Raw genomic sequence first — 26067 nt, 5'->3', positions numbered from 1 at the left:
GGAGGTGCTCTACACTCGAAAAGAACTGCTTGAGTTCTCTAATTTATATAAACAAAAATCTGGAGAACAGGCATGGGAATGGATTTTAAGGGTGTGGGATAATGATGGAAGGAACATAGAGTTGGATCAGGATGAATTTATTAATTTGGGCCCACTAAGTAGAAACTCTGCTTTTAATGTTGCAGCTCAGGGAGTTACAAAAGATTCTAATACTTTATTTGCTTGGTTAGTTGAAATATGGATTAAAAGATGACCCATTGTGAGTGAGCTGGAAATGCCTGATCTCCCCAGTTTAACATAAAGAAAGTGATCCAAAGGTTAGAGAGATTGGGATGGTGGAGTGGATTAGTCACTTTAGACCTACCCATCACAGCTGGGAGGGTCCAGAAGATGTACCACAGACAAATGCCTTGTGAAATAGATTTGTGAGGGCAGCACCTGCATCTTTGAAGAGCCCTATAATTGCTCTTCTCTGTATGTCAGATCTAATGATGGGAACTGCAGTCACTCAACTATAAAATTTAAATACAATGGGCATAATTGGATCCCGAGGTAGCAGTGTCCAAGTCAGCACTCAACCATCAAAGGCATGGTGGGCATAGCTACCATAATGGACAGCAGAAGCAGAGCTTCAATCAGAATAGTCTGACTTGTGTAGTGCTCTGGCATTGGCTAATTAATCACGGTGTTCCTAGAAGTGAAACTGATAGGAAGCCTACTGCATTCCTACTTAATTTATACAAGAAGACAACTTCTAAGTCAAATGGACAAAAGACTAATTTGAATTATAAAACCAGAGAATCACAGTCCCTCAATCAATTTCCAGACTTGAGCCAGTTTGCAGACCCAGAACCCCTTGAATGAAGGGGAGCCTGGCTCCTCTTGAGGAAGAACCCCACTACATTACTGACAATTTATGCAGTCAATCTTTCTCCCATTCTTCCTCCAAGGAGACCTCCAGCCTTTTACCAGGGTAACTGTGCAGTAGGGAAAGGGAAATGATCAGACATTTCAGGGACTACTGGACACTGGCTCTGAGCTGACATTGATTCCAGGAGACCCAAAACGTCACTGTGGTCCTCCAGTTAAAATAGGGACTTATGGAGGTCAGGTAATTAATGGAGTTTTATCACAGGTCTGACTTACAGTGGGTCCAATGGGTCCCCGGACTCATCCTGTGGTGATTTCCCCAGTGCCAGAATGCATAATTGGCATAGACATACTTAGCAGCTGTCAGAACCCCCACAACAGGTATATCCCAAATATTGAATAGGACTCACTTACACTAAAAAATATTCACCATTTATCTGAAATTGCAATTTAACTGGGCCTCTTGTGCTTTATCTAATATTCCTACTAATATAGCACTTTAGACTTAGAAAATATTTGTTGGGTGATTTAATTTTCTTTGCTTGGGATTATAGAAGAGTATCTTTTCCAGCTTGCTGATTTTTATTTTTGTCATGGATTTTTTTTTTTAAATTCAAACGAATTCCATAACCTGAGTCAAGCTTCTAAAATGTAAGCAGGGAGGTGCTCTCACAGGGAAGGAGAACAGAATCCAGCTCAGTCCAGGTTGCATCCCTTGCTACTGTTTGACATTTGTTTCTTTAGCTCAGGCTTCTCATTTTAGATGAGGAAAGGAGGATCACAGAGGAAGGTGACTGCAAATCCAGTGTCTTTGCTTTGGATCACGATGTCTCGGCATACACAGGTGACTCTGCTGTATAAGAATGAGTTATATTCCTAGAGTTAATTTACAAGCTTCATTACAGCACAGAGCACATTGTCCTCTTCAGAAAAAAGCTATAACACTAAAGTTAGATTATTAGGCAATCCAACAAGTTAGCTGAAAAACAAAATACCCGCCATGAAAAATATAAGGGGGAAAAATAAACTATTTCAAATAAATTATGGGTAAGATAGGTTTTACTGGACTAGTCTGAAAATGTACTGATCATAGTGTTAGTGAGACAGTGTGGAAGCAGGCAAATAAATATTGTTTTTTTTTCAGCTTCAGGGATAATGATAAATAGAACGTGAATAGGGAGGAGACTGATTGGGCTGTGAGAGTAGAAAATGCACAGAAATAATGAGTGAATAAAGAAATGGAGTCTCTGCTACTCTTTCCCAAACAGACAGCTGACAACATTCCAACAACATCTTAAGTGTTTTCATCATCCCTCACGTGCCCTGTCATTTCTTTCCCCTATAAAGTTAAACCTCTAAAGAAAGAAAAACCATCCACATTTAACACTCTCCATTTGTCCATTTATCTATTCATGAATACAATAAAGAGTTAAATATGTGGGCCAGGCACTGTACAAGGCACTGGTGACACCCAGGTAAACAAGACAGAAACAGTTTCTGCCATCAGGGAACTTCAGGAAGACATACATTAAGAGATGATTACACAAATAATTAAGTATAATTGTGATAAGTGACACTCAGAGAAGTACAGTTACTGCAAACACTGGCTACCTAATACAGAATCATCATCATCATCATTTCTTCATTATGCACTTGCTATGTGCTGTACATTGTATAAAGTACTGTATATCCCTTTTATCTAAAATTCGCAAAATCTTGAAAAATAGCAAGGTAGAAATTATTACCGTTTTCAAAAGATAACAGATAACCCGTTTTTTCCTATTTATAGCTTTGAGAGGAGGCTTCCAGAGGAGGCCATTGGAAGACCCTTTGTTCTGGGCATCTTGATGCATTTGAGTATGAAAACTTGGAACAAGCACGGAAGAGAGCTAAATTTCTCTGCATAGTAAGAGGGAAAATATTTGTGTTCCTAGGAAACAATCTAGAGGCATATATGAAGAGTGAAAAAAGAAGATAGAGGTTTCTGGAGAGACAACAAAGGCTGTGAGGCTTCCCACCCCAGTCCTTGCCAACCCCAAACCTTCAGTGAAGTTATTGGACACACCAACATGAGTGGGCTCTTTGGTGGTCATTAGTGAAGGGACAGAGCTTCACTTGCAATTTGATAAAGGGTGAAAAAAGAATACAATGTACGTAGATATTAGGGTAAGAGGAATAACAGATTAGGGGACAGTAACCCTAAGATTCCCAAAGGTGGTGAAAAGGGTTCGAATTGGTTTGAGCCAACTTTATGTGAGCGCTCAAGGGGCTAGGAAGTCCCATCTGACAACTGGGTTATCCAAATGAGGACATACAGACACAGAGAGGTCCCAGAGCCATGGAAATTACTATATTTGAACCCAAATCTGACTCCAAGGTCTATATTCTTCCTACTTTGCCACGTTCCCTCAGTTTTTGTCAAGAAGGAAAAAGGGGCCACAATGCAACACTTCTGACCTGTGATTCTTGAAGGAATTAGCTCCAAACTAACCAGAGTACAGGCTGGCCATTCTCACATCAGAGTCCCCCAGCAACTGTGTACTGCTTTCACACTTCAAGTTTAAAGCACTTTTGCATACATTACCTCATGCATGGAATTTTACTTCTTCTGAATGAAGAACTAAATAAATTGTGCTAAATAAATCTCAAGCTGTTGTCAGTGCTTTTCACTACAAATTCCTCACCCAGCAGTTCCTCCATGGGTATTATCTGTTAAGTGCAGCTTTGCCCAGCGCAGTCACTCAGCTGGGGAGCAAATGCAGAACTTGGATTTGTTGTGCTGTAGACAGGCTTCAAGAGCAACTTGTACATCCTGTAGGCTTCGGAAAGAAAACTGGGGACACGGTGTCCTGGTTCAAGCAAATGCCTACATTTATTTTTGGAATTATTCCTTGGAACTGTGGAGAGATGAGTTTTTTCATGCAGAACCAAGGACAAGAAACATCAAGGTTAAGGAAACACAAACCTTGAAGTCTTAAAGCTCTTTTCATCTTATCCAGTGTGTCCTGGAGGTTTAATCACTGGGTAGAGTAAATCCTCGGCAGGTATAAATAACCTTAGGTTTCTTTTAGATTGTCTGCTTTGGCTGGGGAACTGCCAGATCTACAATGACTGTTATTTCTGGTTGCCGTTTATGTCTCTCTACCTTGAATTTCCCATCTTCCGTATTTTCTTTGTGTCCTAATTTGGAGTGTGTTTACTTTTGTATCTTTGAGAGTGCCCCATATGCCATGGAAAATACTCTTTGAATGCCCAGTATGGAATCGATTACCCATAGAGAGCCAGCCTCCTTCAGAAGTTTTAAAAATTTGAATGTTAAATTATTTTAATATATTTGAATCCTACATCTGATTTTAACGTGTGAAAAATGTACAACATTGTACCTTAGTCACACACTCTGACATCCTGTTCTCTTGCTTAGCTCTCCTCAGAGCAGGGTTCTGAAGGGGGAGAGCAGCAACTGGTCATGTATAGGAAGGTATATTGTAGTTGCCCCCGTGCCGTTTCTCACACACAGAAACGCAGAATGCCTCTCTCTGCCCCTTGATTGCAGGTAAAGCAGCCATAAGAACTCAAGAAAGACAAAACATTTTAGAGGGGAGGTTTGACGATGACATCAGACACACTTGAGTTCAAATCTCCTTGCTGCCATGTACTACCTGCATGCACTTGAGCAAATAACTTAAGTTTTTCTTACCCTCCATGTCCTTATTTGAAAGTGCACATAATAATTTTCCTTATATAATTCCATGAGGACCGACTAAGATGATTTTGTAAGACATTTGGTATTATGCCTATGAGTTTCTGCCTTGACATTGGCATCATACTCTCTTTTCCATATTCCCTTTCCTCTTTTCTTTTCTCTCGTGAACTCTATGGGACTCTCTTCCAGGTAATTGTGGTGGGGCTGCCTGTGGTTTCCTTCAGACATAGAGATGCACAACTGAAGGGACCCCGGGTGTCAAAATCCCCCTCCCACTTGACCATGGTGACCATTCAGGGCTGTACACACACCCCAAGCCAGGCTTTGTCACTTACTTGCTGGGATCTTTGAATTATTAAGAAAAATCCCCTGCTGGGAAAGTGAAGCTAGTGGGGTGTGATTTGGTGGCTACTGGCAGCCATCTTACCTGCTGTTTGGGAAGCCTCCTTCCAGGAGCTAGTGAGAGGCCCAAGATTTGGTTTTGCTGTTTGAGTAGGAATCACTGTGAAGAAAGCTAAGCAGAAACAAGCAGAGCCTAGAAACAGAGAGAGAGAACTTGTGGATGTCCTTTGGGCCTCTGGATCTAAATAAGTCTGCAGCCAACTGTACCTAAGTCCTTGTTATTTACATAAGCTGATTCTTCCTTTTTATTATTTTTTTGAGAAAAATACTTTATTTTATAATAGTCATTGAAAAAAGTACTGGAATGAAATATACAAAGCCCTCAACAGTTTAATCCTGGGATGAGAACAGAAATTTTAGGTGGGGAAATTTTACTTTTCATGTAAAATATTTCTGCATTAAAAATTATTTATTTTAATTTTTTTTTATTTTTTAAACTAGTTGAAGTGGTATTGCTCAAACCTGCAACAGGAGGATCCTATTATAATTCCCTTCTGTTCTCCTATATTGCTTTTCAAAAACTAAGAAGTGGGCCTTGTTTTTTGCCCTTTCTTTGTCAAAATCATTTTTGTCCTAACGTCTTAACATATAGAAAAACTCCAATAATTATACGAAAGAAGATAAAAACCATACTATTAACATTTTGGCTGATAGTCTTCTTGCCTCTTCTATATGTAGCTGCATTCACATTGAGTATGCAATTTCAAATTCTCACTTTTAATTTAATATCACAACACTGTCAAAGTAATACATATCTGCTGAAGAAACTTCAGAAAACATAGGAAAGTAAAGATAGGAAAATTAATCGATTACCCATAGAGAGCCATTAAAGATATTTTGCTTTATTTCCTTCTTTCATTTTTTGCCTTTTCTCCCCTCTCCCTCTTAATATTAGGATTAGATAGTAAATGGTATTTTATAAAAAGCATATCTCTTTCACAAAACATTTTTATAAGACATTTTAGGCACTGGGTGCAGTGGCTCACACCTGTAATCCTAGTACTTTGGGAGGCCAAGGTGGGTGGATCACTTGAGGCCAGGAGTTCGACACCAGCGTGACCAACATGGTGAAACCCCGTGTCTACTAACAATACAAAAATCAGCCAGGCAAGGTGGCACTTGCCTGTAATCCCAGCTACTTGGGAAGCTCAGGCAGGAGAATCGCTTGAACCTGGGAGGTGGTGGTTGCAGTGAGCCAAGATTGAGGCACTGGACTCCAGCCTGGGTGACAAAAGCAAAACTCTGTCTCAAAAAAAGAAAAAAAAAAAAAAAAGACATTTTAAATGGTTTCCATCATGCAGATGTTCCATAATTTATTTAACCGATTCTTCATTGTTGGGCATTTAGTTTGTTTTACAGTGAAAATTTGTTTTCAGAATACTGTGAATCAATATCCTTGATTCACAACGATATTATAATACTGGGATCAGTATCATTGTTTATAAATTCTGGGCCAAAAATATTTCCATTTTAGACATTCCTAAAAGTAAAATTACTAGTCAATGGTCATAAGTATTTTAAGCAAATTAAAAATATCATCAAGCCAAGACAATGGGAAAAAGGCCTTAAAAGCATTTTAGAAGTCTTCAGACAGTTCTCCCATCACCAGTCCAGGATCACAGTAAGAAACAATGGGTTTTGGGGCCAGGCCCAGAACCCTGCTGCCCTGTGCAGCCTCAGAAAACTGCTTCCAGCATGCCAGCTGCTTGGGCTCCAGCCTTTGCTTAAAAGGCTTCAGGTACAGCTCAGGCTGCCACTTCTGAGAGTGCAAACTGTAAGCCTTGGCGGCTGCTACATGGTATTGAGCCTGCAGGCACACAGAATGCACAAGTGAAGGAGGCTTGGCAGCTTCCACCTAGATTCCAGAGGATGTATCAGAGGAAAGCCTGGGTGCTTGACACGGGGTGGAGCCTCCACAAAGAGACTTTCCTAGGGCAGTGCTAAGGGGAAATGTGGGGTTGGAGCCCCACACAGCGTCCTCACCAGGGCAGTGCCTAGTGGAGCTGTGGGAAGGGGATTGCTGCCCTTCAGGTGGAAAAATGGTAGAGCCACTGGCAGCTTGCATCCTGAGCCTGGAAAAGCGACACGCACTCAACTCCAATCCATGAGAGCAGCCACTTGGCTGCAGTCTGCATGGCCATGGAGGTGGAGATGCCCTAAGTGTTGGGAGTCCATCCCTTGCACCAGTGTCCTCTGGTTTCAGGACAAGGAGTGAAGGATTATTTTGGAGCATTAAGGTTTAAGGTCTGTCCTGCTGGATTTCAGACTTGCATGGGGCCTCTTACCCCTTTCTTTAGGCTGATTTTTCCCTTTTGGGATGGGAATGTTTACTCAATACCTATAGTACCATTGTTGTTGGAAGCAAATAACTTGATTTTGATCTTACAGGCTCACAGGTAGAAGGACTTGCCTTGAGTCTCACATGAGACTTTGGACTTTTGAGTAATGCTGGAATGAGGTAATACTTGGAGGCTATGAGGAAGAGATGACTGTATTTTGCAATGTAAGAAAGACATGAGATTTGGGGGACCAGGGGAAGAACGATAGATTTGGATGTTCTGACCCCTCCAAATCTTTTTTTAAAAAAAATTATTATACTTTAAGTTCTGGAGTATATGTGCACAACGTGCAGGTTTGACACATAGGTATACATGTGCCATGTGGGTTTGCTGCACCCATCAACTCGTCATTTACATTAGGTATTTCTCCTAATGCTATCCCTACCCCAGGTCCCCACTCTCCGACAGGCCCTGGTGTGTGATGTTCCCCTCCCTGTGTCCATGTGTTCTCATTGTCCAACTACCACTTATGAGTGAGAACATGTGGTGTTTGGTTTTCTCTTCTTGTGTTAATTTGCCGAGAATGATGGTTTCCAGTTTCATCCATGTCCCTAAAAAGGATATGAATTCATCCTTTTTTATGGCTGCATAGTATTCCATGGTATATATGTGCCACATTTTCTTTATCCAGTCTATCATTGGTGGGCATTTGGGTTGGTTCCAAGACTTTGCTATTGTGAACAGTGCTGCAATAAACATATGTGTGCATGTTTCTTTATAGTAGAATGATTTATAATCCTTTGGGTATATACCCAGTAATGGGATTGTTGGGTCAAATGGTATTTCTAGTTCTAGATCCTTGTTGAGGAATCGCCACACTGTCTTCCACAATGGTTGAACTAATTTACAGTCCCACCAACAGTGTAAAAGTGTTCCTATTTCTCCACAATCTCTCCAGCATCTGTTTTTTTCCTGATGTTTTAATGATTGCCATTCTAACTGGTGTGAGATGGTATCTCATTGTGGTTTTGATTTGCATTTCTCTAATGACCAGTGATGATGAGCTTTTTTCCATAAATTTGTTGGCTGCATACATGTCTGCTTTTAAGAAGTGTCTGTTCATATCCTTTGCCCACTTTTTGATGGGGTTGTTTGTTTCTTTCTTGTAAATTTGTTTAAGTTCTTTGTAGATTCTGGATATTAGCCCTTTGTCAGATGGATAGATTGCAAAAATTTTCTCCCATTCTGTAGGTTGCCTGTGCACTCTGCTGATAGTTTCTTTTACTGTGCAGAAGCTCTTTGGTTTAATTAGATCCCATTTGTCTATTTTGGCTTTTGTTGCCATTGCTTTTGGTGTTTTAGTCATGAAGTCTTTGCCCATGCCTATGTCCTGAATGGTATTGCCTAGGTTTTCTTCTAGGGTTTTTATGGTTTTAGGTCTTACATTTAAGTCTTTAATCCATCTTGAGTTAATTTTTGTATAAGGTGTAAAGAAGGGATCCAATTTCAGTTTTCTGCATATGGCTAGCCAGTTTTCCCAACACCATTTATTAAATAGGGAATCCTTTCCCCATTGCTTGTTTTTGTCAGGTTTGTCAAAGATCAGATGGTTGCAGATGTGTGGTGTTATTTCTGAGGCCTCTGTTCTGTTCCATTGATCTATATATCTGATTTGGTACCAGTACCATGCTGTTTTGGTTACTGTAGCCTAGTAGTATAGTTTGAAGTCAGGTAGCGTGATGCCTCCAGCTTTGTTCTTTTTGCCGAGGATCTGGCTCCTCTAAATCTCATGCTAAAATGTGATCTCCAATGTTGGAGGTGGGCCTAGTGGGAAGTGTTTAGGGATAGATCTCTCATGAATGGCGTGGTGTTGTCTTCACTGTAATGAGAGAATTCTCACTGTATCAATTCATACCAAGAGCTGCCACCTCTCCCCTCTCTTGCCATGTGACATGCTATTTCCCTTTCACTTTGTACCATGATTACAAGCTTCCTGAGGCCCTTGCCAGGAGCAGATGCCGGCATTATGCTTTGTGTATAACCTGCAGAACTGTGAGCCAAATAAACCTATTTTCTTCATAAATTAAAAAAATTAAAAATTATCACACTGCTCTTCAATAAATTTGTAGTAATTCTCACTTCTACCAATAGTTTATGATAATGCTTAGTAAAGACCTCTTTAGTAGGTGCACCGGATATTTAGCTATGAAATGACTTTAGCTATTCATTTTCCTCTTATAAGACATTATGTCACACTATAAAAGACATTCTGTACATAACTCTTTATATCCATTTAAGGTTATTGCTTCAGTTGATTTCAAAAATAAAATCTTTTATCAAAGGGCATAATTATTGTCAAGTCATTTATACATACTGATATGCCAAATTGCTTTCCAGAATGATTGTATTAATTTATATTTCACCACCAATAAAGTGTGAGAATGGCTTTCAACTTCACTAACATTACATATTACCACTATTAAAATAAAGCAATAAAAACCAATAATGACATATCTAAAAATATTCATTCATTTGATAGGTGTCACAGTTTGATTTTATTTTTAATGTATTTGACTAAGAATGAAGTTTAATATTTTTCATCTAATTTTTTTTTCTTTCTTTTCTTTTCTTTTTTTTTTTGAGACAGAGTCTCACTCTTGTTGCCCAGGCTGGAGTGGAGTGGCACGATCCCGGCTCACTGCAACCTCCTCCTCCCGGGTTCAAGCAATTCTCCTGTCTCAGCCTCTTGAGTAGCTGGGATTACAGGCACCCGCCACCACGTGGCTAATTTTTGTGTTTTTCATAGAGTCGGGGTTTTGCAATGTTGGCCAGGCTGGTCTCGAACTCCTGACATCAAGTGATCTATCTGCCTCGGTCTCCCAAACTGCTAGGATTACAGGCCTGAGCCACCGCGCCCGGCCCTATTTTTACTTTTTTTAATTGTGAACATCTTATGTCCCTTGCCCATTTTATTGCCTTTGTATTCTCCTACATATTTTGCACAAATTATATTTAGGTTATTGACATATCATCTCACACATGTATTTCAGAGATATACAATATATAAATTATTTCTATTATGTTTCCCATAATTTCCTACGATTGGATATTAAACTTTTTTTGACAAATATACCGTCTATATATAATATATACTCCTTCTCCACACAGGGGGGCAGCACTGAGCAGTGGTTAAGTACACAGGATGTGGCACTATAGTGTTTAACCTTTCAGGACTGTTGTGAAGATCAACTGATAGGTAAGACAGAGCTGCCGATGCTTTGCTTACGGCAAGTTGTTATCATTGTTAGCTATTACTTATATAGTTTCTCTGACTATCATTTAACCTGAAGTTTGGTTAAGAACATTTTTTTTTTTTTGAGTTGCAGTAATTTAAAATGTTAATGTTGTCAAATATAATATTTTCCATGGTGAACTTTTAATCCTTGTATTTATAAAGTCCTTTTTCTTTCATGGATCATTTAAAATTCCCATAGGCATTTACTCAAAAGGAAAGCAAATATGTATCTGTTTAAAGATTTTCACGTGAACGTTCATAGTGGTTTTATTTGTAATAGTCAAAAACCAGAAAGAACCTCAATGTTCATCAAAGATGAATGGATAAACAATAAATAAATAAAGATGAACATATTGTTGATACACACAACGTGGATGAGTCACAAAATAAATATACTGAGTGAAAGAAACCAGACCAAAAAAGTATGTACTGTCTGATTCAATTTACATAAACTCTAGAAAATGCAAACTAATCTATAGTGACTGGAAATTCATTTGTGGTTGCTTGGGATGGGGGAGGGACAGGTGGGAGTCATTACCAAGGTGCTTGAGGAAATTTTTGGTGATGATGGATATGTTCACTATCTTGATTCTAAAGATGGCTTAGGGTGTGTGTGTATGTGTGTGTGTGTGTGTGTATGTCAAAACCTATTAATTTGTACAATTTAAATTGTTTAGTTCATTAAAGCTCTTTTAAAATCCCTGTATATTTTCTATTAATCCTTATAATTTGATTTATTGTAAGCATTTAACTCTAATTTACCTGGAATTCATTTTGTAGTATGAATGAAAATATTTTCCTTCCCAATAGTATTTTACTGCATAATAATAATAATGATCTGTCCTGTTGCTATGCACAACCTCCTCTAGCATATATTGATACCTATGCAAGTATTTGTTTATACTCCAGGGTTTGTCTGTATTAACACCCTTTTAAATTATAGTTCAACTTAATTGTGATTATAGCTTATAGTATATTTAATAGTTGGTAAGTGACATTCTTCTTTAATATTCCTTTCCTGCCTAGCCTTAACCCTAATCAAAAGAATCTCAGATCTTAGCATTACTATCAGAAGAGAATATTTAAACCCAAAGGATTATTTTAATACAATTTTAAATGAGAAAGGTAATAAATGTTGTAATTTGGATTTGTTTGTTTTTAACATTTTAGGAAGGAGTATAAGGAAAGGGGAGCCCAAATAGCTGCAATACTAGCTGAAGTAAGGAGCTTCACTTTAGCCAAACCGGAAAACCCTATTACTGACAATCATATGCCCCACCTTCTTTTCTCCTGCCCAGACTTTAATCACTGGTTCCCACAGAGAATTAGCCAGGGGAGGAGCATTTTTGATGTCTCCAATAGGCAAGGAAAATAGCTACATTCAAGGGCAATGTCGGGTAAGGGAAGGTTTTAAAGAATACAGACAGTGTGTGATACAAAGACAAACACATACCTAGGAATATACTTGGTAATTTCATAGGCAAGATAAAATTGTATATTGTTTGGGTGTTGCATGGATATGAGAAGCAGAGTAGTTCTGGGGCTCATGATAATTTCCTTTGATTGGTTTTGCCTAAGTATAAGATGTCTGCCTTGTCGCCTTCTGGCTTTGTCCAGTTATTTTAAGGCTACTCATTTATATGTTAGAGGTTAGATAATTTTCTTAAGTTAAAAAGAGCTGCGTCAGTTTTTTTTTTTTTTTATTTAAATTAGTTTCCCATGTTAGGAATTGTAATTGCAGAGTATTCCTTTCTACTCCAAATAAACAACCTTTTAATTCAACGTGTAAGAATCAGAATGATTACTTTGGAGGAGTACAAAGAGACAATAATCAAGCAGTTAACACTTATTAAATACCTACTGTGTACATAAACTACCTTGAAAGTATGTTTAAAGGGAGGATGTAATCTGAACAATCTGAGTAAATTTAAGAGTTCTTAATTTGTAATAGCAATTTTCTAAAGGTAAATAGCTATCACTGAGACAATTTTTACTTTTAAAGGTGAAAAGGTGTTGAATGAAGCAGCATGCATCAGTAAACGAGTAAATTAAAATTTGTGCTTTGCTATCAAACCCAGTGCCTCTAGTAAAGTAATTGAGCTTGATTTCCTTCATCCTTATAAAGGAATTGATGGTGTCATCTACCTCCTAGGATTGTGGGAGATTCAAATATAACATAATTGAATATTTTGCAAACAGTAAATCACCATACAAATTTAGTTATTATGGTTGATAAAAGCTGGTTACTTCTCCAGATAATCAACTACACATAACATTTGCAGAGATTATTTCAGAGACTCTATGAATCACTAACGCTATCAACATATTCCCTAATAGTTGGAAGAAAACCATCATCATTTAAGCTCATGGAGAAAAAGCCGTCCCAGATGGGAGTAGCATAGCAGAGAACAAACCTCTAGAGAGAGATTCCCCACCCCGCATCCCCAGCTCCCACACCCCAGACGCAGAGTGGTGACAGTTCTGCTGATCCTTCCACTCTCTCTTCCTTGTCCTCTTATTGGGTGGTCGGCCTGGCACACTTGCCCAGTGCAATTCACAGATGAAGACAAAGGGAACTATAGGAGTCAACAAAGTAGATGACAACTTCTGATTACTCAGAATCCAGATTTTGCCTTTCCCTTCTCCTCTGCAGTCTCCTGTACCTCTCTAGCTTTCTCACATTTCTTCCTTCCTGAGCCATGGTATCCTCAAAGCTCCTCTGCCTCACCTGTGTCTTAACCCAAACAGCATCATTCCCTGCTGGAAATCCAGTACAACAGAGGCATTGTTCTTGCATTGCTTGTATCTATAATGTTTAAGTATCTTTAATTCTGCTTTTATTGACTTTCTTATTTCAGTTAGATTTCAGAGCTAGCCAATTTTCCATAAAATTCTTTTTGTACAGAGGATGACAACCAACCCACCCCTACCAGTCCACATTATAGGGAAAGGAGATAAGAATCCAACTCTGAACCTAACTTTGTTCTAGAGTCTGGTTGGGTTCCGCCTGGATCCACCTGCTTGACTTTGACTTTGTTACCCTTCCATCCCCTCATGACTATGCCTTGGCCAGCCTCTGGCCTGGTTCCCTTTTCTGGCTGCCAACCTTGCACTAGCTCCCTTAGGTTATAAAAATGTCAGGGCATTTAATTCCTAGTAAGACGGCAATGAACAAATTGACATATTATTCAAATACTAAGCTTGGAAGGGAATTTCATTTGCTCTCATTAGTACCATTAGCAGCAGTCATTCTCTGTTAGAAGGTCAGAGCCAGGTAGATGAGTATATAGAACATTTCAATGAGGCCCATTCTTTGAGGTAAAAACTTCAACTGTGCCAGTCAAACTGATTGATAGTATTTGGGTAGAAGAAAAGTTTATCCAATTTATAAGGGCATGCTCTTAAACAAAGCTTTCTTCACACTTTACATAAGAAAAATCCAGAGCTGCCCTAAAAATCTTGTTACTGTTTCTGAGCAGTGTCGGTGTAGAATGACATAAATACCGGAAAGTCTTCTAAATCTTATGACATAATGATAATTGCTAACACTTTTGCAGGTTTACTATATGTCAGGCACTTTGTGAGCACGTTACAAGTATCATCTCTGCACACATTATAAAATTAACATAGATTAAGAGTAGGCAGGATGGTGTATTAGTTGAGCTCATTAAATGTAGCTCTCTCTCTGATTAACTGTATGCTCTTTGGGGGATTACTTAACCTCTCGGGCCTTAATTTCCTCATCTGTATAATAAAGATGGTAAAAGTACCCTGCTCATGGGGTTGTTGTGAGGATTAATGGAGAGATAATAACTACTTATGTTTTATTTTTTATTTTTTATTTTTTGAGACGGAGTCTCACTCTGTTGCCCGGGCTGGAGTGCAGTGGCATGATATCGAGTCACTGCAACCTTCACCTCCCTGGTTCAAGCGATTTTCCTGCCTCAGCCTCCTGAGTAGCTGGGACTGCAGACTGATGCCACCATGCCTGGCTAGGTTTTGTTTGTTTTGTTTTTGTATTTTTAGTAGAGACGGGGTTTCGCCATGTTGGCGCCAGACTGGTCTTGAACTCCTGACCTCAGGTGATCCACCCACCTCTGCCTCCCAAAAGTACTGGGATTACAGACGTGAGCCACTGCATCCCACCACTACTTGTATTTCTTCAGTGATTTCCATGTGCTATGACTTTTCTCCGAATAAAAAGGGTTAATTACCTTAAATAGGTTAAACAAAGAGTACTTATAACAGTATCTGGCACTTAGAAAGTCTTCTATTTTATTCAATCCGAGAACTCATGGAGCTCTCACATGATGTGCTCCTCTCTGTTCTGCTGTATGTTTGGGTTTCCTACCATCATGCCACACATGGAAACTAACTACACGGTCAGCACATTGCCCAAATGGCTGCTATTCTTTCCTCACTCACTCTGGCTTGTAGTTACTGCCAAAGTCCTCCTTACAGTCAGACTAATGCCCACACTCTTCATTAATAATTTTCTCCTTTCAGTTCTTTATGACCAAGACCATACTCCACCTCTTCCACCATTTTCTGCATTTTTCTACCCTTCTTTTTTTGACTGCAGTGATCATAAGGCTTCGGAAGAAATCAAACCTAACTTCTTACTGGAAAACAGTGGGGACTTTGATGCTGGAATAACAGCTTCTATGGTCTTTCAACCTATAAACGAACCTGGATATACTGCCAAGAGAAAAAAAATCCATGAAAATAGGGTAAAGACTGGAGAATAATAATGTACCCAAATCATAAATTCAACTAGAAGATTGCTTTTTTGACCTTTCTAAATGGTGCCTAACTATATACTTTTAAAATTCTTGTATTTTTGGAAGAAATAAAAACACTATTTGTCAAAATCAAAGAATGTTAAGATTTTAACGAAAGAGGAAGTCTCATAAATATTAAGTTTCCATCCACCTCAGTTACATTCATCCCTAAACAATATTGTCATGTGCCATACATTTCAACTACATAGATGATGTAGTTGTACCTGCTTCCAAGAGGATGATTTATGTAAGTTGGTCCTGTTTGAAAAACTTGCGTACTGTAAGATATACTCAGTTTCCTTGGCCACAAAAAGCTTGCTCTAGCATTGTATGCAAATTGATCATTTTTAAGCGGGCTTAAAAGATAAATCAGATGTTCTCTTCCTGACTCATTGTAAAGAGGAAACAACAGACAAAATACCTCTCAAGTCTACTGTTTTTAAATTCTACTTTCATCCCCTTAGCTCAGAACCTCCCTCATTCTTGTCCTGAATTGTAACATTAACTTCTGGACTCATTTCTGTCTACACATTAGTCTATTTTCTGTGCTGCTGACATCATTACATTTCCAGACATTTCTGATTCTCATCGCTCCCTGGTTTTTCCACACTGTTCTGTTTCTTAAGATCCTCCTTTCCCCAGCCTCCTATTGAACGCTGGCTATTTCTTTAAGGTTTATCTCAGTACTTCCTTCTCCACACAGCATTTTCTCTCCCCTCCTCTGTAATCTCTGCTCTGCACCATTTACTCCTATGGATATTCCAAGGATTTCCTGAATCAAGGAACTCTGCACTACTACTATCTTTTCAATGTCAGTGTCCAACACAAATATATTCAATATAAGGATTTAAAAAAAAATGAGAAAATGAATGAGCATTAAAATTCTTAAGCAAACAAAACTACAGACTACTTGAGACCAACACTTCTCTGGGAAATCGTGGACTTGCAGTCACTAGAATCAAAGGATTTCATTGATCTGTATTTCTGTAGAGAAAAGGGAAATTTCACAAAGAATACTCACCTTCTTGTCCTATCTATATCATCCTAATTTATCAGAGGTGCTTGAAATTAACCTCCGACACTACATAAAAGACCCTATTTGTTGTGCTTAACTCTAGAGTGTCACTGTCTAATAAGATAGCACTAGACACACATGGCTATTTCAATTACTTAGCATTAAATACAATTTGAAATCTGTTTCATCAGTCGCACTAGCTACCTTTCAAGTGCTTAATAGCCATATGTAGCCACATATAGTAGTAGTTTCTATATTGGACTATGCAGATAGAGAGCATTTCTAGCATCACAGAATTTTGAACAGCACTGCTCTGGAGCTCTGCCTCTCCACCACACCTAAACGTCGGTATGGCCCAGTTATTCAAGCCCAGTTATCCTCTGCCCATCCTTATATGAGTAGAAAATTCTTTAGAATAAATTTCAAAAAATAATAATTGGAATGTGTATGCATTTAAAATATTTTGCTATTTTCTCTCACAGTCAAGGCATTCCAGATTTTACCATTTGGTATTGCATTTCAGTGAAATTATAAAAACGCACACCTCCCACTTGATATGAGACTTCTTATTTGCAAATCGGTGGTGAAGACAAACACACATAGGTGGGTGAAGGGACTCAAGACTTTTCTACTCTTTAACATTATTATTTTAATAATTTCATAAATGTGCATACTTATATTAACTCTGCTAGTTAGTATCGTGATTCAGGCATTCCGATTCTTAAGCCAAGACTCTTTTTCTACACCATGTTGCCTATACATGTTCCATCTAAAGAGTTGGGAAGTCAACAGTTAGACCAGCATATAGCCTATAGCCATGTCTATGACTTCTTGCAGGATTTTTTTTTTTTAGTTGAGATGGAGTTTCGCTCTTGTTGCCCAGGCCAGAGTGCAATGACGCAATCTCGGCTCACTGCAACCTCCGCCTCCCGGGTTCAAGTGATTTTCCTGCCTCGGCCTCCCAAGTAGCTGGGATTACAGGTGCCTGCCACCATGCCCAGCTAATTTTTTGTATTTTTAGTACAGACGGGGTTTTACTATGTTGGCCAGGCTGGTCTCAAACTCCTGATCTCAGGCGATCCACCCACCTTGGCCTCCCAAAGTGCTGGGATTACAGGTGTGAGCCAAGATGGCTGGCTGACTTTGTACAGCTTTATAGCTTCTAGACAGGAACTATGAGCTCATGTGTTTTTCACATTTTTTGGATTTTCTTTTTCAGACTGCCATTGTTTATACTTATAAATATGACAACAATGAAAAACCATGTAAATATGTTTGACTATTTATTTTGTTAGGACATATTCCTCATAGTAGAACTGTAGGGTCCAAGGATATGAAATTTTTAAAGACTTTGCTACACATTGCCAGCCTGATCAACCCCCAACCTGCACGCAGGATACACTGCTATATGTATATGGAGAAGCATATACTATACATATACAAATTAAACGCCATTTTAATAATTAGCAACTTGCTATTATTTTTAAAGGGAGAGAAACAACAAAAAGGGAGATAATGTAATCTGGTTTTTAGGAAAAGTCTGGAAAATGGGAACACATATATACTGCTATATGTATATGTATAGTATATTCTCCATATATATGTATAGTATATTCTCCATATATACATATAGCAGTGTGTATCCAGTAGTTTCCCCATTGAACTTCCTAAACCATTATCTCCTTTGCTCCCCTTTAAAAAATAGTTGCTAATTATTAAAACGGCATGTTTAATTTGTAGCTATTTTTAAAATAATAAGGGAAGTGCTTTTTCTTACAGATTTATGAGACCTCATTACATAACATGGATATTCACTTTTTCTCTTTCATATATGTTGCAAATATTGCTTCTAATTTGCTATTTATCTTTTTAATTTTGTATGTAACATATTCTAGAAGGAATAAGGTTTCATATTACCATTCCTTTATGATTTTTGTCTTCGAGGTCATCCTTTTCTATCGTAAATTCTATATTTTCTTTCACTACTTTCATGGATCCACATTTTGTACTGGAATTGCCAACCCATCCAGTATTTTCTTTCATGTTAGGGGTGTGCAGAGTTAAGTAATTTTTCTGAATAAATGTTCCACCAAACTAATCAAAATTAACAGGTTTCAGATATAAACTATTGTTGTTTATTTAAAATAAATAATTTAACATTTAAAAACAATTAAAATATTGAAATGGTGTCTACTGAACATTTCAAAATATGTGTGTTTGAGAGTGGGGAATTATTATAATAATACCACTCTAAAATATCCAGCTAATAATACCATGAAGTGAAGACCAGTTGATTGCCCCTTTATATACTAAAAATATAATGAATTGTTCTTTCCTAGAAATGAGTTTACATTTTTCCTGTCAGATTCAGACCCACACATTGTACAATTCTTGATAAGTTTAATCATTTCTGATGACAGCCTCTATTGCTTATTGAACAAAGTCAACATAATTTATAATAAAGTCTGATAATAACATACCAAGCACCTCTATTCCTAGTGACTTATAAATGCTATTAATAGAATTAATTAAATTTGAGGGTTGATTTCTGAGAATCATACTACCCATTAGTAATTTCCACTTTCCTTCTAAGAACATTGGCCTTTTACTACACAAAGAGGCAAGAGCTTTCTAAGTCTATCTTATTCTCCAAATTAATCACTATTGTCATTATCATTATCATCATGATCATGGTACCATTACTTTCATTTTCATTTGAAAAGTCTTAGAATTCTAGAAAAAAAAAACAGTCCAATTCTTTTCATATCAAAAATTACATAGTGGTCAATAATAAAATTCACCTTAATAAAATCATAGGTTAAAAACTAACTCCTAAAAATGGAGTATCTAGATGATATCGAGTCATCATTCATTGGCTTGATCTTCATCAATTTTAGAAATATTTTCCTGGAGTTTAAATATCATTAATTTTTTAGAAGAGGCTATACTGTTTTACTCAATATGGTTCTTTTTTAACATGTTAAAAAACTGTTAAATATCTATCTCCTTAGTAGAGATAAATGTTTGCAGATAATTATCTATTGGTCTATGACTCTAGGCAGCTCTAGAGATTAAAGCTAAATGTTAGCAAACACTACAAATCATTCAAAATTAACAAGAAAGCATAATTTAAACAAGAGTTGAAACAAACATTGTACAATTAAAACATCTTGACAAAATTTACAGTTTAAAGCAAGTACATCAAAAGTCAATTTTGCTTCTTAAGAATGTAAATACCAAAACAACTATAAAAGAATCTTCCATCTTGTGATCTCTCAGTTGAAATTACTTCAGAAGTTTTTGTGTACATATGGCCTAATGTCAGACGAATAAAGATCACAGAAATTTGGGCACATACTGGTTTTTACACACTTGTAGCTCTAATATCTAAGCTGGCTGGTAGCCCATAACTACAAAGACTGAGACAAACTCACTATAGAAATTTTTTTTCATTTTAATTAATAGAAAGGAACTATCTATACTTTATCATGTATTTTAAACATGGAATAGTGAAATAAAAATATTTTTTAGTAATTTCCCTCATCCATACTACTCTCTTCTCTGACATACATAGATTTAACCCTTTCCAGTACTGGTGGGAAAGAAAAACGCTTGGGTAAGAGATGATTTACACTTTTATCTTTACCTTTGGTCTATCTTTTCATTTCTTTTTTTCTCTCTGTGTGTCTCTGTCTTGCTTCTTCTTTCCCTCTTTTATTTTTCTTTTAATAAAACATAACACTTTCTACCTCAGATATTGTCAGTTTCAATAATTTTATACTTTAAAATAGTTTGCCAGGTACTATCTTTCACTAAGTTTTAGAAACTCCCTATTCTTTAGTAATAACAACTTATGCTTATGAAAGCTATATGGTCATAGCTCATTTGTACTCAAACCACAAAGGGAAAAAGAAAGGAATAAATTCAGATACAAGCATGAGCATTTCCAGTGTTAGTTGCTATTATAATACTTTTGATATCGGTCATCATGGAAACAGTTTTTATTTGAAATCATGGCAAATAATTTTTTTGAAAAATGATTATAACTCCTTGCTTAAACTTAGAAAATGGCTTAGACACATGGAAACTTGAGAGACTAAGGAAATAGCAATGAAAATCACAGAGCATACATACATTTAATAAAATTTAAGTTTTCTTTTTCTAAGAAAACATGCTGTATGAACAAACTTGGGATCATTTATTGGCTTTTATCCTAATTAGTGCCAATTAAGGGCATATAATTGATTTTAGTTCACTAAGAAAGTATTTTTCAAAACCATTTTCCTATATCGGCACTTTTTCAGGTGGATAGTCAATATACTAGAATAACAGTAGGGCTTTGCTACTATTTAGTTAGGTTTTATTTCTAAAAACTGCTAAGACAACTTTGTTCTAAGAGGAAGGAAAGAAGTTGCATAAGTAAACCCCTGACTATAATTAAAGTAAATCCTAATATCTTATGAGGAAGTCAAACATCAAACATCAATAGAAACTATGAACAAGTAATCGAAATAAGTTATTATTAAAGACATTGTTCTCTTTTAACTTGCTCTGTGCGTACCAAAGCCTCCCATTTTGAAACAAGCTGCCAGGGTGATACGTAAACAATGCATGAGAAGGCGTCTGCGCTCTGGGAACTGATGCTCCACACAGCCACATTGAATTGTTTACATTCAGTCTCTACCAGCCTCTAAGCAAAAGAGTTCATTTTACACTCACCCATGTTGTATTTACTTCTATTTTTAAACCCTGTAACATACATACAGCCACAATGCCTAAAAGATTAGAATGCTAATAGAAATAATAGATGTTTTTAAAAATATAGATAAAACCGGACTATACATGTTAGATGAGGCTGGCAATAATATGATGAAAGGAAGAAAAACAAAAGCTCACATACAATAAACACACTAAATAACATGCTGGAAAAGTTGGTCCTACTGATTAATTTAGTAGAAGAGACAAGTAGCTTTGGATGAATGCCACTAATAAAGTGTCTGCTAAGAAAAGCGGACCATTTTCAAAAAACAAAACAAGAAAACACTTTGTTCAGGTCTACATTGATTTGAAGATACCAGTTATTGTATTCTTATTACTTCCTTTGCAGTTTTCTTTCTTTGACTTACACACACACACACACACTCCCTCCCCACACACGCACTACCATAAAACTATAACATTTCACAACATCTTAGACTTTCAAATTAAAAACAGCTGAAACCGGAGGTGGACGAGCTGGGGAGGTGGGCAGGAGAAATATATCGGGTGCCTATGTGGGGGTGGGTGTGGGGGCGACAGTGAAATTCCACCCAGCAAGTTATGCCACTGCGACAGAAGTCAGAGAGTTCAGTTTCATAGATTCAATTGTACCTTACCTGGTTTTGTAGTTAAATGCACCAATATGCCCCTAATTCTTCCTCTGAAGTACTACATAAGCTGGAAACTATAGTATTTGACCTTACACATTTCCAGAGAAGAAACTCCAAAGTAACCTTTAACTTCAATAAAAAGCTGTGTTCATTCTTCCCCTTGTGCTCAACACACAGCAATCTAATACACCTCATCATGTGGTCCGTTACCATGGTAGCAATGAATCCAGCTGCTGAAATACAAAAGACTGACAAAAAGTTGCTTTTCTTCCCTCCACCCACCCTGACAAAGTCAGATTTTTTTTTTCTGTATGACAAGTCTAATTTGAATATGCTTCTCTTGCTGACTCAACTTCATGAACAAGAAAAAACTAACAGAAGTATAAGAATAAAAGGTTTCCCAACTAACTAATGAAATAACTCTATGCATTTTAAGTCACCACTAATCTTTTGAAATACTGAGCATTATCGACTACTACATCAGCCAACTAAATATTTTTAAATGTCAGTTACTAACGCGATAGGAAATGCAGCAATAATCCCAGAGCTCCTTTAAAAACATTAAAAAATGCAGTAACGTATTCAGTAAACACAGATGCTGAAAACACTACATCAGTATATGAAGGGCTAGTTTCAAAGTGCTTTTTTTCTAGAGCAAACTTCTAATCACAGCTTAGATGTGGGAGGTAAAATTCTTCATTTTCTTTTCATCAAAACCCTGTGTTTAACTGTTATTTAAACAGATTTCAGTTCTTTTAAAATTTATCATTTAAATTTAAAGCAGGCAACACAGCCTGTTGGAATGGACCAGGCTATATTTCGGTGGGGGGCGGGGGGGTGCTCTATATTAAGAGCAACGGTCTTGGATTTGAAACAATATGAACTCTGAGCAATCCTGGGACTCCCCAAATCAATGGCTATGTAGTTAGGATTTAAGGAATCACCTTCAGTGCATTACCAGTCCTTTAGGGAAAGGCCGAGGGAGTCCCAGGTGACTGGAACTTCCGCGCATGCCAGCATGTCAGCACGATCCTTCCTCCCACCATGATACATTCACCAGCCAGTAGGTGCCCCAGTCCTCCAGGGTTGGCTGCTTCATCCCTCAGGCCTCGCATCATCACTCTGCTCTTGCACAACCTTCCTTATTTCCCAAACTTAGCTCATATTTCACAATAATTTGTTTGCATATCTATCTTCTCTCTTTGAGATGGACTCCCCAAGGAAGGGGAACATTGTCTTACTCATCTTTCTCTACCAAGTAACCATCAAAAGACTTGGCAGTAGGTAGGGCTACTTCTTCAATGGATAAAGATGGCATCTGAAAGCTTTCCCTCACCTCCTCCAGGACTGTCTTCACAGCATGTCTCGCTGTGCTTAAACCCTTGAGAGATCTGCACAGAATTTTTCTTAGTACATCACATCACAAAGTGAGGCAAGGCAGAGGAGCTCTTAAGAAGAGCAACTGTGGAATCAAGCAGATGCGGATTTGAAATCTGGCTCTCGCCCATACTCCTTTTGTGATCTTGGACAGGTTACTTAACCTCTCTAACCCTCAGTTTACTCTTCTGTAAAATTCCTACTTTAACGAGGAATGAAAATGGATTAAATGAGATAGTCCAAGGAAAGCACCAAGCATTGAAGAATACTAAATACTCAATAAATTCTGGCTAGTATTATTTAGTAAATATGTGATTTTTGAACAAGAGGGACCATGAGAAAGCTGACTGGCATGTGACTTCCCTTTGCTGAATAAAGTGTCATTTTCAACAAGATACGCATTAACAATCCTATGTTTCCTAACATAGATTTACATAACAACACAGCATAAATATAGAGACCTTTTCAGGCAAAGAGCAAGGGCTGTTTGCTCCAACCTACAAACCAGCTAGGAGCAACCGATCAGTCAAAAGGTTATGCATATTTCTAGTATGAAATGGACTGTGGGAAGAATGTTAAACATGGCAGTTAATTTTTTTCATCTTTAAATATGGAAGCAAAACACAAGTAAAGCAGTTCATTGTGGTATTCATTTTGGATTCTTAAAAAATGGTCTACATGTTATTTGTTAATGATACTTTCTCAAATTAAGATGAACTGTAAATAATCTTCATCATAAAAGTCTTTAAAATATAAATTACATACATAGATTACATTTTTAGTAATTAACCAATATTGTGTCAACCGCAGCCTTTACAAGGTCACCTTGATCTCTAACAAGTACTGTAAACTGCTCACCAGTGTAGACTTTTAGCTGCTTCTCTCCATAGTCATCAAATTCAGGAAATTACCTGACACCAAAACCAATGGCATAGGAAAATCAGCATTAAAATCCCTTTGAAGAATATGGTACAAAGAAGCAGCCAGGGGTTAAAAAAGCCTGTGGTAGAAAAAAACAATTTTTTTTTCATTGCAGGAAGTTACCAGAAAGAATAAAGTGAATGTTGCACATTGCAAGATTTCTCTATCATTAAAAAGTAAGTAAGAAAGAAAAGCCCTACAACAAATCAGTTGGGATGATTAAAATAGCTTTGGCACTGCTCCAACCTTGAAAAAATCCTTCAGTGTGGTGACTCATGATGATCCAATCCTATAAAATGTGTGAGGCCGACCAGGCAAAAAGGCAGGGAGCAGCTACACCGGAAAATTAGCACTCCCTAATCCTCTTCAAAACAGTTGATGAAGGAGAGACTATTTGAATAATTTGAACCTCAATTTGAATAATTCATACCTATTCTCATGTGTGGCTGGCTGAATAGAGACTCTCTCACTGCCTGCATTTATTTCATCAGGAGTGTTTACCATGTACATTTTTTCCCCCTACAGATTGGTTATGTGGCCATTATGTGTATCTCATTGTTTTTCATTTTGTAAATGTAAGAGCCTATCATTGATCTAGTTAAGGTACACTGCTATTAAAGCATTTAATATGATTGATTGTAAACAGAAGGTACATCCTTTGTCAGATGTTAAAGTGACTGTTGATTCTTTAACCCCTAGGGAATATGATGCTAGTATATTTGGTTTCAGAAAGTTTTAAACCACGTTTTGCAAATGTTAAAATTAAACTTCCCCCTCATGTGAACAAAATATGCAACATAACCTGTGCTGTTGTGACCCACTTAATTTCATATGAAGAATTCAATCACTTAGAAACAGTTTTTGAGACATAGGTGGTGATGTTTCAGAAGGTTCCCCAGGAAGTCAATTTGCCAAATCCTAGTCCCATAGGAGGAGGAGGGAGCTTCAAGGTTATATGCTTCACTGCTCTCTCTTCAGATGTGAGAGCACCTAATTTCCCACAAACTCGAGGTAACAACATGCGCTCAGAGGTCACTCGCTTAAATTAAACAACATGGCTACAAAAAACGCCGATGGCCAGTGTTAATGAAATTAAAACAAGCAAAACAACTTGAAACTCTGAAAATGCAATTTTCACATCATATTTAAGAACTATTATTTATTTTTTCACACCATAAAGTGCTTTATTGTTAGGGCACTGGTTTAAATTAAAAAAGAAAGTGTATTGACAGCATCAAAAAAAAGACTGTGATCTACTGAACAATTTTTGCAAACACATTGTTTCTTGGGCCACTTTGAGCAGCTGACCTAAAAAATATTAATCGGATTAGTATCTATTCTGTTCATAAAAATTTCTTATGAAAGAACAAGTGTGTTGCAAGCCATCTCAATTTATACAATTTAATATCAAGATATTCTATTTTACCCTTAAGATGTTTCAAACATGCACTTTTCCTTTGAATTGTAATAATGGGGCTATAAATAATAAGGATTTCTTTATGTTTTTCTTCTGTGAGCACATCACAGAGAATATCTGTTTTTAAATAACACTATGAAATTGATGGCTCCATATCTTACAGATAACCTATTGTGAACTCTGAATCATTCTGCCATATCATTTTTGGAAATTTATTCTCAAGCCTCTGTTTTTGTATTTTTTCATGTCTTTAAAATTCATAATTATATACTTATATTCTGGATGTATTCTTAGTGAAAAATATGTTGGTTTTTAAACTTAATAATAAAAAGTTGTACCTTTCCATGTTCTCATGAAAAGATAATGTTACATGTCCATTGTGGAGAAGTTGAAAAATACAGAAAACATTTATGAAATAATATTAAAAGCACTTACAATTCAACTATCAGAAATAACCAGTATCAACATTTTGATGTATTTCTTTATATGTTAAAATTTCACGGCCAAGCGCGGTGGCTCATCCTGTAATCCCAGCACTTTGGGAGGCCGAAGCAGGTGGATCACCTGAGGTCGGGAGTTCAAGACCAGCCTGAACAACATGGAGAAACCCCTTCTCTACTAAAAATACAAAATTAGCT

The 26067-nt window shown here is 37.3% G+C and overlaps 1 protein-coding gene across 34 annotated transcripts in view; it reads right to left on the bottom strand.

The window, feature by feature from the left end:
- The window catches only part of DTNA (dystrobrevin alpha), a 397895-nt gene that overhangs the window by 162979 nt on the left and 208849 nt on the right, over positions 1-26067 (bottom strand). Inside the window, exon 1 of one of the 34 annotated variants that reach the window (XM_021930045.2) lies at positions 21721-25898. The exons of 32 other annotated variants lie outside the window; for them this stretch is intronic. The gene's annotated coding sequence lies outside the window, so the exon portion shown is untranslated. Of the gene's footprint in view, positions 1-21720; positions 25899-26067 lie in introns of those variants that run through there. One more of the 34 variants, XM_021930073.2, reaches the window with a different exon arrangement.

This window comes from Papio anubis, chromosome 19, assembly GCF_008728515.1.
Source record: "Papio anubis isolate 15944 chromosome 19, Panubis1.0, whole genome shotgun sequence".
Classification (NCBI taxonomy): domain Eukaryota; kingdom Metazoa; phylum Chordata; class Mammalia; order Primates; family Cercopithecidae; genus Papio; species Papio anubis.
This window is presented reverse-complemented; position numbering and strand designations above follow the sequence as displayed.